A 13,243-nucleotide genomic window follows, 5' to 3' on the forward strand; every position below is an offset into this window, starting at 1 on the left:
ATAAATTAAGTGATTTTTAATGCTATTTAGGTTTTAGAAATTATAATTACTGTTCTATCTTCACACATTTACCACATTATCAAATGATAAGTGCATTTCAAATTTAAAACTTTCTTCCCTGATCATTTTCAATAGTTTATTAAGCACATTTAGAATAAAATTATCTTTTGAGGTAAACTTTAAAAAATTAAGGTATGCTGCAGATTTTACATTCTTTCATAATATTATGTGTATAAATTAAATGAATTTTTGTTAAGGCATTTTGGGTTAAAATGTTATAGTCTAAATTACTTTTTAATTTTATAGATAACAAGTCAAATTTTTAAAATATGTGCATTTTAAATTTATGAATATGTTCTCAAAAGGTTTTTACTCTGATATATATGTTTATATACAGTGAAAAAGAATTCTATGTATATGTATACACACAATGCTTTTGTTCATGGAAAATACACACATACTAATATCAAAACAAAGCAAAACATGTTCAAAAATCCACAGAATAAAGTTTCTTAAATTTATTGTGGAAAACTGATCAAGGAATAGCTCTAGTTATCAGAGCTTCAAGTTTATGAGTTGGATCAGAGAATTAATTATGATAGATGTATTTTATATTTTCCTGTGTTCATTTATAAAGAAAATCAAACATTTCCTCAGATACATGGTAAAGTATACATAATTCAACACATGCACACAGACACACTCCCTTAACTTTGAACAGAATTTTATATTCAGATTTCCTTCAAATCACAGGCAGCACTGTTTGGCAAGTTCTAACAGACTCAGTCAAGGTGAAATCCAGCCAGTTTTTGCTGCTAACAATGTATTCATATAGCATATGATCTCTGTCTGTTCAGGCTGCTTCTTGCTCTTGTCTAGGAATAAGAAAGGAGTGCTGCTTTCCTGGGGTATGCTATTTGAGAAAGAAAGTAACCTAACACTAACTGCAGGCGGGGTCAGAGTGATGTAACAGGAAGCTCTGATGTTTCCCTTCTGCTGCTGAGCACTTACAATGTGACAACACTTCCAATCTACTCAGAGCAATCCTGTCTCTCCAGCAGAGAGTGTCACCTCCTGCTTAAGGATCTTCATGCTCTGCTAACTGGACCTCACCCTGCCTCAGGATCACATTGCAAGGCTTTTATTCTTCCCCACCTTGCCTGGAGCTAAATCTCTTCTGCGGAATCTGAGAAAATCAAATTCCCTCCTAAGAATATTTCACCAAGAATTTTCTTAGGAGCTGTGCTGGGGTAAGTGTTTTATTCAAAATAAATATATTTATTCTGAGTAGCATTCTCATGCAGTTTGACCATGTTTCTACAATAGAATTTAGTGACAGTGAAAGAATGTTGAAACACATCCTCATTTATTTCATGTTAGAGAAACTACAAAATCTTTTACTATTAGATACTATTGTGTACAGTGATATTCTAGAAAATAAATTTAGCCAGTAATAAAAATCTAAGGAAATTAAAAGTCATACTTCTAAACAAGTATCTTATTTAGGGAACAATGCCTTTTAAAATTAGTTGTACTAATAGCTAAGCGTGAATTTTGACAGCTGGAAAACATTTTTCACCCCAGGAAGTCTTTAAACTTTCCATGTAATCAGTATTCTAAGAAAGGGGTGACAGTATAACTACTTTGGGGGTCTCAGAGTCTCACTCACTCTGGAATTGAACACACTGGAGAATACAAAGGAAAGTAATCACTTGGACTTATTCTATTTGCCTTCTATTTGTCTTTTACCTCTATTTATCTCTTAACTATTGGACTAATGGAACTTTCATTGTTCATTGTTGCCAGATGTGTTTAAATCTCTCTTTTGCTAACCCTAAACTACTTCCGCTATATTGGATAATGGGGTGGACTACAAAGGAAAAAAAAAAACAGCCAGGGTTGAGAAAATGTTAAGATTTCTATATTAACTCTAATTTCAAGTGTCTTTAGCTAATGGAATGCATTACTTTAATTTGTCTGGTATCACTCTGCCATCTATTGAGGGGAGTGTGCTGTAGTGAGATAACTGTTGATAAGGAAAGAAACAAAGGTTTCCCAAATGAGTATATCAGATTATTAAACAGAAAAATTAAAGTATGTATTTAAAAAAAATCTTTTCAGGATAGAACTTATTGAAATGTAGAGGTGAAACATCGTTAATGCTTCTTTCAACAGTACAAACTATCCTGGACGCTAAGAAACTAGAGTCTATGTAAGTTGTTCATATAGAGATATAATAAACTTGTTGCTAAGAAAAATATAGATGTCAAATTTGGATTCAATTATATTGGTTGACCTAATTTACATATATTTTCTTAGCTAAATGATATTACACTTTGCAAAACGTCCTTCAACAAAGAAATCCTGTACTTAATCATTCATAATCCAACATATCCACAGTGGACTACAAACTCATTCTGAGTAACTCCTTGGTAACTTTCTATTTATTTCTTCCCCCAAAATTTCTCCAAATAATGTAAACTTCAATTAAGTCTTATTTTTGTGATTCTTTAAAACCATTCTAGCTGATTTCCTTTCTCTTTTATTTATTGTATTGAGTTCCCTGACACATGGGTAGAAATGGAAAAAGGTGTTTTTAGAATGTGACCTTGTAAATAGCCATTAGATAATTAGAAGAGGAAATGGAAAGAACACATTGAATGCCTAACTCAATGTCTTGGTTATTAACATAAATTGAAATAGTATTATTTTTGATTTAGATTATTTTTTTAGAAGGAGATATTATATTAATAACAAGTTTGGAACTCCCCAAACTGTTCTATTTTTTTTAATTGCTAACAAAACCCTATAATTTTCTTGCATAATTTTATTAAATTTTTGTAATTGTGTTAATAGTATGGATTATCGTCTTTATTTTTTTTTTTTTAATACTGTTGTAAAACACTGGATAATGAATATTGAGGATCATTAGGCAAAGACTTATTACTTGAGAAAATAATGTTTTAAATAAACATTTCAAATGTTTGAAAGTTTAACATCAAAATTCACGTTATTAATCCTGGTGTTTGCTTTTTTTCATGATAAGAAAATCTCAGAGCATCAGTGTAGGCTTTCAACCATAAAGAATTAATTTACTTTTCTAGATGATATTAACCTGTAGTATCACAAAATCAATGCATAGAGTCTAAGGCCAATTCTAAATATGTAAAATGAAACACAGAATTGAGAAATAACATAAATAATGTGAGCTAAAATATATTTTACCTGCAATATTCAATTATCTTTAAGAAATATGCTTTGGATATTGCTACAAGGTCTTTTTAAAAAATGTATCTTGAACATGCTGAAAAGTTATTTTTATTAGTTAAAGTATGTAAATGTTTAGACTATATTAAAATTATTCACTGTGAAAAATTAAAACACTAAAATAAAAAGAAATTAAAAATGGGTCTGCAATTTTAAAATTATCTTGAAGAATGACCAAGGTATATGTATTTACCTTACTGGTGATGCGTAGGATATAATGCTGTTTAAATGTAGCATATTTATGAGAACCTTTACATTCATCTGTTTTTTTACCATTTGTTTTTTATGCATAACAGATATTTGAATTTCAGAAAAAAAATTTAAATTTATATTAAGATAAAAAAAGATTGCCTTATGTGCTTTATGTTAATGTGGAAAAATCTTTGATAAACATAAAAACTCATGAGACTTTATTTAGTATCATTAGTATATATTTCTGACAGATCATTTGGAACCATTATAACAATATCCGCTTTCAATTTTAATCTACATGGTTAAAAATAGTAACTTAATTTTTAAGAATTATAACTTAATTTTTAAAGACTGTTTTAGAACTACACAGAAAAATCAGCAAAATATTTTTTAAATTATCAAAATATTCACTAAACAAAACTTATTTAATACTTTATATAACTTTAAGGCAGCTTGAAAAACTAATTGTTTTTAAATTTTTTATTTATTGATTTTAGAGAGAGAGAGAGAAACATTGATTTCTTGTTCCACTTATTTATGCGTTCATTCATTGATTGTTGTATGTGCCATGATGGAGGCTCAAACCTGCAACCTTGGTGTATCAGGACAATGTTCTAACCAACTGAGCTACCTAGCCATGACTAAAAAAGAAATTATATTTAGAGGTATAATGATTATGCTGTCAACTTTCCAGATAACAAATATATTCAAAGAATATTTTTTGAAGTCTTTGGCTTTATTCCTTTTCTTTGTTTGGGATTCAGAGAAGCTTGTAGCCCATAAATGTAAGCTGTATTATTGCAATGGTATTAAAGAAAGACACTCAGAGATCAAGTTTGTAGTACCTCTTTTCGCTTGACTCAATTAGACAGTCAGAATACACTTAAAATGGAAAATCAGTTAACAGCTATTTAAAACACTTGTCTCTGTCTGGTTTGAAGTCTATGTGTGACTATAAATGTTTACAATCTCTCAGAGAAGCTTTCTCCCAAAATACTTCTACCATGCTGCACCATTAAATGATTCAGGAAATGTTCTCTTTAAGGTCAGAAAATGTTCTGATGCAATTAAATGGGAAATAAATATTGATGAGAAATATAAGAGCAGGTCTGCATACTAACCAGCTATCTCAATCATTTTTCTATTTATTCACAAAGACTACCATTCCTGTCCAAATTCTTTCATCAATAGCAGTTATGCAACTCAAAGTATACGGATAGCTTTAACACCTTAATCTTAGTTTACTTACTGATAAGTGGATTTATAATTTTGAAGATATATAACCTTAGTTTAAAGTATAAAATTAAATAAATAATAAGTAGAATACATTTAATTGTAGAATTTGGACTATAAATATAGAGCTTGTATGATTTAGATATGTGATAATTAAGCCAACAAAATCCACTTAAATAATAAAAAATATTTTATATATTATACCACAATTTCAATTTAAACAGAAAAGTCCTCAATAAATGCAGGTAATTTAGTTATGCCTAATTAGTTTTATAATATTGTTTATTGGATCAAATAATCCCTGCATTTTCTCATACTTGAGAAATCTCAAAATCAAATTAATTTTAATTGATATTATTTTATAAAAAATGAAATGAATTTAATTTCTAAAAACACAACAAAAGTCTTACTTTTCATTATTGAAAAATAAAATAGAGTAACTGTTGTGACCTCAATTACGATCTGTGCGTATCAACATACTACTCTCATTATCAAATGATAGATGATAAATTGCATATTTTCATAGAACATGTTTCTTCCTGTTTTTCCTTAAATTATTTTGCTTATTTGAAAAAGACAGTATTGTGCAATTAACTCACCAATATATCGTTTTTTAAAGTGATCACAATAGTGTACTTTTTAATGTAAAACAAAGTTTATCTTCTTATTCCATCATGATTTAAAATAAATGTATTTTTTTTTACCTTTTCACAATTAAAAGGACAAAAATCTCAATCCAATTCAACCCAACAGAAATATAAGTAAATAAGTAAGTAATCCCTATGATGTTAAGGCTACTGTTCTGTACTTTATTAAAGGTGTTGGATGAAGCTTTATTTTCAGAGAAATCTTCAAATTTTTTCTTTTAAAGAGTTTATTTATTCATTTTTAGAGAAGAGAAAGAGGGGAGGATTGGGAGCAGGAAGCATCAACTTCCATATTTGCCTTGACCAGGTAAATCAAGGGTTTTGAACCGGCAACCTCAGCATTCCAGGTCAATGCTTTATCTACTGCACCACCACAGTCAGGTCAGAGAAATCTTATTTCTTTTAAAATGGAATATATCTTTTTTAAAATTATAAAATGCTAATATAACTATCGTGTATATCTATAGTTATTTCTTTATTAAGTTCAGGTTAACCTTAGCTCAACTGTATTTACCATAAAACCATAGGAACTTCTGAACATGTCATTTGGTGTATTCAATAGCAGTTGATATACTTAAATAGCAACTCAATGGCTTATAAGAGTGCTCTTTTTGTTACTGTAAAGTCACATGGAAGATCATTAGCATACTCATGAGCAAACAGGCTTAGTTTTATCAATCAAAACCAAGATAAATTTGTTTTATATACAAGTACAGCTTTCATAAATTTTACAAATGAGAATTAATTTGAACCTATGTCCATTAATTATCTGAGAGCTATCATTATACAGCTATTTGTGCATAAACATCCATTTTGCCTCTTTTCCAAGAATAATTTGAAAGGAAATTGGAACCTAGGTTAAGTACTGGAGAAAAATATATAATACCATAACAGAAAATAAGGAAGGTTAAAACTCTAGGATAAGGATGTCAGTACAAAACTGTGATTTTTCTTTCTTTTTTTATTATATTCTGTAGTTACTTTCAAATATGTGGCAAATTAAGAGACTAGTTTTTACTTAGTGGAAGCCTCAGATCAGAGTAACACGTTTAAATGTTTTATTAATCTACATATGTTTTCTTTAAAAATTTACTTTCGATGAAAATTTTTGGTTTTAAATCTTCTTTGAAAACATACTCATATACTTTATTAGCTAAGGCAAAAAAATAAAACATAGGCACTTGTGTTATAGAAATTTAGGCATAGTTGTTTGAAGCAATCGCCTGGAATGGAGTACACTTTAGACAGCATTCATGTCATATGTAGTAAGGACATTGCAACATTTTAAACATGTTAAATACAGTTTCCTTAAACTTCATGTTAACTAACTAAAATACCTTGGAACTTGCCAGGTGTATTTGGGTAAATATATACATATGTATCCTTAGCTTTACCCCTGGTCCTTAGCATCATTAGATAAAGGATACATTATTGGTTGCATATATCTTAGTATTTCTGAGTGTCAAATAACTTATTTTTTTTTTAACCTCAAACTGGAGAGTCTGCTTCCCCTGCCTAAACACTCTCCTGAAGTCAGCGGTGGGAGATTTTTCCACACTGGACTCATACAGGAGAACCCCTTTTTAAAGGGTGGCTTGCTGCTGCTGAGATATTTTAGCTTTGAGGGTTTGCTATATGTTATGTACATTACTAATTCCTCATGTATAAACTCATTTAATCATCCCCAAAGCCCTAGGGATATTATTATTTTTTTATTTGCTGATAAGGAACTCCAAAACTGAAGCTCAGAGATCCTCAGTAACATGCCCAAGATCACATAGCTACAGTGACACAGGCGGGACTTGAATCCTGGCCATCAGGCTCCAGAGCTCCTGCTCCTAGCCATCCTGTTTCCTTTTTCAATTGGTGGCTGGTCTAGTCATCCTTAGTGTGAATGGATGCTGCTCCCAGAACCTTAGGTTAAAGTAGGGAATGTCCGATTGTATGGAAACAATGGTAAAGTAAATAATCTTAGGTTTCCCGGTTTGTCCTTGAATTTATGTGCTCAGCAGGAAATTATTTTTTTTTGTTTTTGTTTCCCACTTCTTTCTTATCAATTGCAGAACAATGAAAAGAAATAATAAACAAAAACAGTTGAAATAGAACAACTTAATAGACTGGATTTGGTTAATCTCCTTATAAACCACAAGTTCATCACTTATTTGTACCCTTTCTCATCTTATAAAATGGTATTGATAATTTGAAAGCTTTATAAGATTTTGTGAAGAATAATGAAACAATACATGGGAAATATTTATCACAGCACTTAGCATCTAGTAGGTGTTCAACAAATTATAGTTCTCATCATAAATCTTTTGTAAACAACTGAAGATATAACTTGTTTCTATGCAAAAGCTCATTCCACAATCAACATGCAGACATTAAAATGCAACCTCTTCATAAGACAGGGAGAGTGGACTAATGTGGTTTTTAACTAAAACTTTTAGAGTAATCACACTTTTACCATCATATACTATATTACAGAACCTAATGAAACTAATGTTTGTAATTACAATTTCTATAAAACTTAAGCACTTAAAAATTCTCTTCATTCTAACAATTTAAAAAGGTGTGTTAAGCCTGACCAAGTGGTGATGCAGTGGATAAGAGCATTGACGTTGGACACTGAGGACTCAGATTAGAAACCCTGAGGTTACAGCCTTGTTCACGGGGCTGCCAGTTTGAGCATGGGATCATAGACATGATCCCATGGTCAGTGGCCTGAGCCCAAGGCCACTAGCTTGAAGCCCAAGGTCACTGGCTTGAGCAAGGGGTCATTGGCTCATCTAAGGCCTCCTGAGCCAAGGCACGTAGGAGAAGCAAGCAGTAAACCACTGAAATGACGCAACTATGATGCTTATCTCTCTCCCTTACTGTCTGTCTGTCTCTTTCTGTTTCTTTCTGTCTTTCTGTCTCTCTCCCACTCTAAAAAAAAATAAAAAAAAATAAAAAATGAAAAGGTGTGTTAAACAGAAATTTTTTTCTTTCTTTTACATGTGAAACTCAGAGAAGTACACAGTGTGCCCCAAGTTAAATAATTACTGACAAAGCTCTGATTTTAATTATGTGATTTTACATCTTAACTATTTTTTAGCACCATTGCACATATTATATGTATTATACCTCTTATTATTGATGTTAAACAAATTGAATGAAGATACTGAATTTAAACTCATCTCTTCTAACATAAATAATAAAAGTTTATGTATGTTATTTATGTGGATTTTGTGGCCTATGGTACATTAAAGATGAATTTATATAACTCTCCAGAAATTTTTAGTTTTGACTGCTATAACAACTGCTGAAGCTCAAAATAAAAAGAACATTAAAAATGATAAAATTAAACTCCATCTGCAGAGCTCCAAAATTTTGGTGGCTATTTTATTTGAGCAAAAATGTGTTTGTGAACACACAACGCAATATAAAGATGATATATTATAAAAGTGTACAGCTGAAACCTGTATAATTTTATTAAACAATATCACTCCAATAAATTCAATAACAATTTTTTTAAATGCTTTTATTACTAGGACTTCTTACTATGACCTAAAGGTAGATGCCTATTTTCTTCTGTATTATATTTTAAAATGTTATGAAAGAAAACATGTGCAACAGAATTTTAAACACCCATTTAGATTTTGGTTTAACATCATTGATTCTAAATTTTATTTGGAGTGTTTATGAATCCACACTATGAATGTCCACACTATGACCCACACTATGAATGTCAACTATAAACTCTTTCTCTAGAAAAATAAAAACGATTTTACATTTAGAGGGACTCACATTTTACATATTAATTGCATGAATTTCATGGAATCTTTCTTTTTGATGGATCTATTAAGAGTTCTTAGAATTATATTTATGAACCTGTGCCAATTAATTCTCATGACTGCTAATTATTTGAGAATGAGGTAAAATGTATGTATATATTTTTCAGTCACCTCAGATACTTATCAAAAAACAGACATGGACATCAGAAAGAAATTGCCTATAAGGTCATTTTCATTAACCAGAGGCTCTTGGGAAAAACTACACAGTAGATAGATTCTGCAATTGATCATTTTTCATCTCCTTTTCTGCACCCTTCTCCTTCTACTAAATCTCCTCACCCACATCTGCCTGCTCTCACCTTTCTCTGAACCACTGCTCAAGAGCTACTTCGGGTCTCCAGTGGTCAAAAGTATCAATAGCATTTCTTCCTCAACGTGATAAACATAAGACCTTTCAGAACTGCTCTTCCTTTTACCCAGTTAAAATCTGTTCTCATTGCTGGATACTTTATTTTGAGAAATAGTTGTATTTTAACTCATATGACTACGCCATCATTGCTTTAGGGTTGCTAGGGTTAAATAGCATGTTTGGCAAGCAGTCATGATGCACCAGACCCCGTGCTACGTGTTCAAGCAAGACAGGACACCTACTCTGGACAACATCAGCTCCACCTCAGTGTAGACAGTGTCAATTAAAGTATAAATTTCTGCCTGACCAGGTGGTGGCACAGTGGATAGTGTGTCGACCTGAGAGGCAGAGGACCCAGGTTCAAATCCCTGAGGTCACCGGCTTGAATGGAGGCTCATCTGGCTTGAGCACAGGCTCACCAGCTTGAGCATGGGGTCATTGGCTTGAGCGCAGGATCATAGACAAGACTCCATGGTCACTGGCTTGAGCCCAAAGGTTGCTGGTTTGAAGCCCAAAGTGACTGGCTTGAGTAAAGGGTCACTAGCTCAGCTGAAGCCCCCATCAAGTCACGTATAATAAAGCAATCAATGAACAACTAAAGTGCTGCTGCTACAAGTTGATGCTTCTCATCTCTCTTCCTTCCTGTGTGTCTGTGTGTTTGACTCTCTCTTTATCACTAAAAAAAAATTAAAAAAATTAAAAAGTATAAATCTCTAATCTATTCTGCTTGCTGCCACTCTCTTTTATCTGGTCACCTTTCAAGACTGAATCTCTTCACTAAGTTGTTTTCTAAAATGACAAAACCTGATAAAACAAGTATTTTCTCTATATATTTATTATATTTGGAAACCTTGAATTATCAATAAAACATAAAAATCCCCAAAGTAAAGAACAATCTAATAGATTCATTCAGCTTACAATTGTACGTGCTTTGGTTAAAATATTCTGAAATGCCTTTTTTACAACTGCTTCTAATATAACTTTGACCTTTCACAATTTAACAGAAAAATTTCCTTGCACCTAAATCCTTTGCTAATGCCATGCCTGTGTATTGGAAATTGTTCAATTTCAAAACAAAAGCTGTGGTTAATACAGTGATATTTTTTAGAATAAAGCTTTGAATAATATTTGGTTTTATTTGTTTGAACAAAAAAGCCTTCAAATGAGACGTGAGCAAGTATTAAGATCTAAAACAATCTGACAGGAGTGAAAAACATAAAACGATTTTCTTAAATATTGTTAACTTTTTAATTAATTGAAATATTCCCAATAGTTCCTTAATTCCACATTTTCCAAAATCATTTTCTGTTCAGTGTTCCATGTTACTAGCTCAAAAATCATTTTAAAAGACAAATTCTGATCATAAAATTAACATGTGCATATTCAATGAACCATATTCCAGCCTACTTTCTTGAAAATAAATATATCACATTTAACAGAATTCATATTTGAGGTTTTGTATAACTCAAATATCCTTTAAAAATCCATTAATAGTATAATTTTACATTAACCTTGAAAGCTAAATTAGTTCACCGAGTTCTCAACTGTCACAACTCCAGTACCACAAAAGTCTGCATATTCAAGGTTATAAGGTCTCAGTTATATCAATTCTAGTACCATATGCACTACAAAAGTTTATATGTTCAAAAATTTTTAACATTATTTGTAGTTTCTGACATTAAAGGCCTGAACAAGCTAAATATATCTAGTGGCTTCCTAACATAGAAATAGGAGACTCTGGTTCAATGTGTCCTCAGAGGGATTTATTAAGTCTAACTGTGATGTAGGTCTAGAAATAGCATGTGCTTTAAAAAAAAGTTAGATTGTTACACTTAAACAATACTTTGCTCCTAATTATTGAAAATTGTTTAGACTTCAAGGATTGTCCTACATCCTGGTGTATGTTTTTCTTCTAGTTATAATTGCATAATGTTATAATCATAGGAGGAAATGTGTCTGTAAATACAATTTTTAAGCCTTTCTATCTGGAGAGTTATTGCAGTATATAAACTCTAGTTTGAATAGCACTTTGGTTTTCAATTAAATTTAAATAAACATTACAAATATCATTGTGTATTATATCACTTTATTGATATAAGATCATAATAGCAGTTAATGAGAGAAGATTTATTTGAATAAATTAACTGAGTAACTTTCTAAGTTTATCAGGTCTTTTTTTCTCTACTCTTCATTATATATTATAGCACCTGAATCTGAAGAAAAAATGCTAATCTTTCTTACTTGTGGGCCTGTAGTCCTGGATGTCAGATTTTAATGTCTCTTCTTTGTGTTGAATCCTTCACATTAAGAAAAGTTTATTTTTGCTAGAACTTCTAATACCAACTTCATAAGTTTAAAGGATAGTAGGGACATTATCTAAAAGATTTAAAATCACCTGTGAGTTTCTTTTAATAAGCATTCATGGAATGATCTCTTCCTAGACAGCTGTATGCCTGAGTTCCTCTCCCCCTTGTCATCCATTTTTGCTCAGATATGAACAAAGTGAACTGAGGAATGGGATAGAGGCAGAGGCGGGGTCACAGGGAGCAGAGGGACAGCAGTCAGAGGGAAGGGAGATGAAGGGATGGGGTCAGAGAAGGTAAAGGGATTAGTGAAACTATATATAAATATAATTATACATAACACAGAGATATAGATAATAGGACAGCAAATCCTAGAGGGAATGGAGGAGGGAGTTAGGGGGAGGGGGTCAAACGGGGTTTAAAAAGAGACACAGGGTGGGGGATCAGGGAGTTATATTCAGTGGGACACTTGAATCCATGCAAACACAATAAATTAAAAATTAATAAAAATTTAAAAAAGAAAAGCAATATAACAATAAAATTTTTTATGGGGCTCATCCTACTCACTTTTTAAAAACCTGCACCTACAACATCACAATCAACTTGCTCATACTCAGCTCTTCTAGTTTGTCCTAGCTTGTTCTTATAACACCAATCACCTTGCAACAAAGCATCGACTATAACTGACATATTTTCTGTTATTGTTTATTTTCTGTTCATACCACTAATATATAAGCTCTATAACTACAAGCATTTGGGCCTTTTTTTTTTTTTTTTTTGCTTTTTAACTAATATATCTAAGAACCTAGATAAATATCTACAGATGGTAAGTATTTAAAATGTAGTGATTGCACTTCTTGGAATATATCTGAACACCAAACACTAGTTTGAAGGAATATATGCACCCCTATGTTCACTGCAACATTATTTGCAATAGCCAAGATTTATAAGCAGCCAAGGTGCTCATCAGTAGATAGTAGATAAAAAAGCTGTGGTATATTGACACAATGGAATACTACTCAGCCATGAAAAAGAAGGGAAGCTTACCTTTTGCAACAACATAGATGGACCTGGAGAGCACTATGCTAAGTGAAACAAGCCAGTCAGAGAAAGACAAGTACCATATGATTTCACTTATATGTATAAGTTAATGAAAAAATAAACAAGAAAACAAAATAGAAATAGGTTTATACATACAGAATACAGAATGACAGCTATTAGAATGGTGGAGGTTTAGAGGACTGGGTGAAAAAGGTGACGAGATTAAGCAAAGAAAAAACCTCATAAGACACAGACAACAGTGTGGTGATTGTCAAAGGGAAAGGGGGTGCAGAGGTAGAAGAGGGTAAAAGGGGGTTAAACAGTGATGGTAAGAGTCTTGACTTTGTGTTGTGAACACACAATACAATATACTGATGA

At 31.7% G+C, this 13,243-nt stretch overlaps 1 protein-coding gene across 3 annotated transcripts in view; it reads left to right on the forward strand.

Annotated features, from left to right (window-relative positions):
* The first annotated feature begins 1,025 nt into the window (after positions 1-1,025).
* CALCRL (calcitonin receptor like receptor) overlaps positions 1,026-13,243 on the forward strand; it is a 100,618-nt gene continuing 88,400 nt past the window's right edge. For 2 of the 3 annotated variants that reach the window (XM_066280339.1, XM_066280341.1), the window contains exon 1: positions 1,026-1,250. The gene's annotated coding sequence lies outside the window, so the exon portion shown is untranslated. Of the gene's footprint in view, positions 1,251-5,629; positions 5,647-13,243 lie in introns of those variants that run through there. The other variant, XM_066280340.1, reaches the window with a different exon arrangement.

Source organism: Saccopteryx bilineata, chromosome 5, assembly GCF_036850765.1.
Source record: "Saccopteryx bilineata isolate mSacBil1 chromosome 5, mSacBil1_pri_phased_curated, whole genome shotgun sequence".
NCBI classification, from domain to species: domain Eukaryota; kingdom Metazoa; phylum Chordata; class Mammalia; order Chiroptera; family Emballonuridae; genus Saccopteryx; species Saccopteryx bilineata.